Source organism: Morone saxatilis, unplaced genomic scaffold, assembly GCF_004916995.1.
Source record: "Morone saxatilis isolate NCDOM2014 unplaced genomic scaffold, NCSU_SB_2.0 Contig21, whole genome shotgun sequence".
Taxonomy (NCBI): domain Eukaryota; kingdom Metazoa; phylum Chordata; class Actinopteri; family Moronidae; genus Morone; species Morone saxatilis.
In genome coordinates, this window is record NW_023339774.1 from 21,295,742 (window position 1) to 21,298,882 (window position 3,141).

A 3,141-nucleotide genomic window follows, 5' to 3' on the forward strand; every position below is an offset into this window, starting at 1 on the left:
GACTCACTGTAACACCGGTGACTCCTAGTGGTTCAACATCGTAACTGCATAACTCTTCTTCTTTTTCTGTCCTGTCTTCCTTCCTCTTTCTGTCTCTGATGAACTGCTGTCTGTACTTCATGTGCACATTATGCAGCTCTGTGTGTGTGTGTGTGTTATCATGTTAACATAACAGAAAAGAGCTCTGACAAGTTCATTTTCCAGCTATAAAATAAGTAAACTTCATATTTCTTTTGCATTTTTCTGCTCCGTAATAATAAACAACTGTGATTCTAATTAAAGGGGAAATAACTGTTGAAAATACTCCATTTAAATCAGATTAATGCAGATTTTTGGGTTATTTTTGCTTCCATAACATGTTGTTTGTTTTTGTTTTTCAGATTAATGGAAAGAAAACACCTAAAATACACATTTATTTATTATTTAACCAAAAGTTAGCGTTAGATAATTGTCTTAATGTCAGTGATCAATCGAGGAAGTGTCACGTTGATATCTATCAGTTGCTTTTGACTTATAATGACTGACAGTACCACAATTGCTCTAATACGTCAACAAAATCAAACAATATTCAGGTTTCTGTACGTAAATTACTGCATTTTTAATTAGATAATGTATCATTTGTATTCTTGTAATACAAACAAACTATTGTCTTAATGTAATTAATCCACTAATGGTGAAATCGATTCACCTGTAGTGTCTCCCTTTAATTTATTATTGGAAACTTTTCTCTTTATTTATTAAATCATAGATAAATGTCAGTTTTCTGCTTCCTGTGCAGCCCGTCTGTTGCTGTCAGTCATGACAGCAATTAACTAAAGATAATTATTGGAAGTTTACCAATTATTACCTTCCTGCAAATTTTTATTATTGTTGTTTCCTTTTTTTTAAGGAAATTGTGGGAATAAAATAACATTTTACTATAAAACTAAACATTTAAAGCTTTAAAAGCCTTTAATAACCAAATTTTAGGGATCTTTTTAAAGGATTTTTGTTTATGTTTTGTGTTTCTAAAAAAACGGAATATCAGCTGAGGTATTGGATGTTTACTTTCAAATATTGATATTTGTATCAGTATTAATGATCCAGTATCAGTATTAATGATCCAGTATCAGCCTGAACTCCAGCTGTTACCAGTAAAAGATACTCACAAGTCAGATTTCTTCCAGAAAGTTGCATTTTTAATGACCCAGAACTTTTTGTGAACGCAGAATTTTTCATGTTAGACGTCCCATTGAGAACTGGACCATATATAGAGCTGGTTCTGCTTTATGTCTGCTGGTCTAATTCCTGCATCATCATCATCAACATACAAACAAAACTCAAAGTGTTACATGTTCGCATCGTATTTGGCACTTGGATCTATTTTGGAAAACACTGAGACGAGAGAATTTGATTGTTTTTGTGCAGAAGATGCAGACGTAGAATCGCTTAAAATGTCAATGAGGTTTTGAATGGAATCACGAGCCGAGCGCCTTTTTCTTCCTACAGTCAGCCCAGAGGCTCATTCTGCAGGTTGTTTTGTTGAAGTTAGACAATTAGAAGAATCAGCTGTTGTGTCTTTTGAGTAAAAAATAAAAACCTCCTCTTATTATTTTTAAAGTTTGACTCCTGGAGGGAATAAAAAGCTTGGTGGCGCAGTGGGACTCCGGCAGGTTAAAACTGAAATGAAAAACAAATAAATCCAGCTCATCTCTCTCTCTTTGCCTCTTCCTCCTCCCCTCCTCCTCCTTCTTTCTCTCAGCCGTCACCCCTCCTCTCTCCCCATCAGTGGCGTCCCCCCCTCCACGACGCCTCTCTCTTAAGAGGTTTTCTCTGTTCACTCGTTTCCCAGGTAAACACTCGCATGGGCCAGAGGAGGGAGGGAGCGGGTTCCTCTAAAAGCCAATGTCACCATTTCCCTTTTCTGTTTCCATCATCTTCGGAGCCCTGATCCAGCAAGTACATTCAAGAAGTTCAGGCTTTTGGCAGATTTTAAAGTTTAATTTGATTTTTGGCACTTTTTTCTGTTATTTGAGGAAAAAACGCTGCAACTTTTGAGTCACCTTTGACCCTTAAAATGCATTTAAATTGATAGTTTTAGCTATTTGACAGGTATAATCATTGGAAATTGCTGATATGATACCTGAGTTACAGTACACTGACCAAAACTGCACTTTTTTCTCTTTTTTTTTCAAAAAACAGTCAAATATTGTATATTAAAAAAATAATAATAACTACACTGTGAGACTTTTCACTGTAAATTTACAGTAATTAAAATATTGGATTCTTCTAGAAATAAAATTGCAGACCAAAACTTTATTCTTGTACATTTACAACAACTCGTCACAGTTTTGACAGTAATTTACTGTATTAGGTTTAGTTGAATTAGTGTTTATACACTCTGGTCCTTTAAATTAATAATTGTATGAAAGAGGAGAAAAGAACAAAACAAAGAAAATAAAAATAAACAAAGTTTATTCAGGTCTAGTTTTCTGTTGTACTGTGAAATATTTCTATTTTAATAAATATTTTAAAGGGAACTGCAGAAGGAATATTGTCCCTTTAATGTCATTATTGATAATAATATCATTATTATTACAGTAACATTCATTTTACTGTAATAAACAGTAATCTACTGACAAAAGTGACATAAAAATATGTATCGATTAACGTTCCATCGATCAACTAGATTATTATTATTATTATAGTTTCAGCTCAGGTGTGACGGTCTGTCATGTGACCCGTCGGATCGCGGCGTCCTCTGTCAGCAGACATCAGACTTGCTGGACGGGGCTCTCGGCGTGCCCCCCCTGATTTCTAAATGCCTCCTCCCCTTTAACCACAGATCTGCCGATCTGACCTCAGACCTCTGGTTAAAGGACGAGTTGACCCTTTTTTTTTTCTCTCTTTTGAGAAAAATTACTTATTTTGTTTTCTTTCTTTCTGAGAGTCAGATGAGAAGATCGATGCCACTTAGCAGCCAGCTAGCTCAGCTTAGCATAAAGACTGGAAACAGCTAGCTCTGTCCAAAGGTAACAAGGTTTATATCTTGTTTGTTTAATCCATTAAAAGATTTAAAATGTTAATTGGTGAGCTTTAGAGGTGCTTTTAGGCTAGCTGTTTCCCCCTGTTTACAGTCTTTATGCTAAGCTAAGCTAACTG

General features: G+C 35.1%; 1 protein-coding gene across 1 annotated transcript in view; it reads left to right on the top strand.

Annotated features, from left to right (window-relative positions):
- Positions 1-3,141, top strand: part of LOC118332925 (metal transporter CNNM4-like) — a 17,569-nt gene that overhangs the window by 10,281 nt on the left and 4,147 nt on the right. The window lies entirely within an intron of this gene.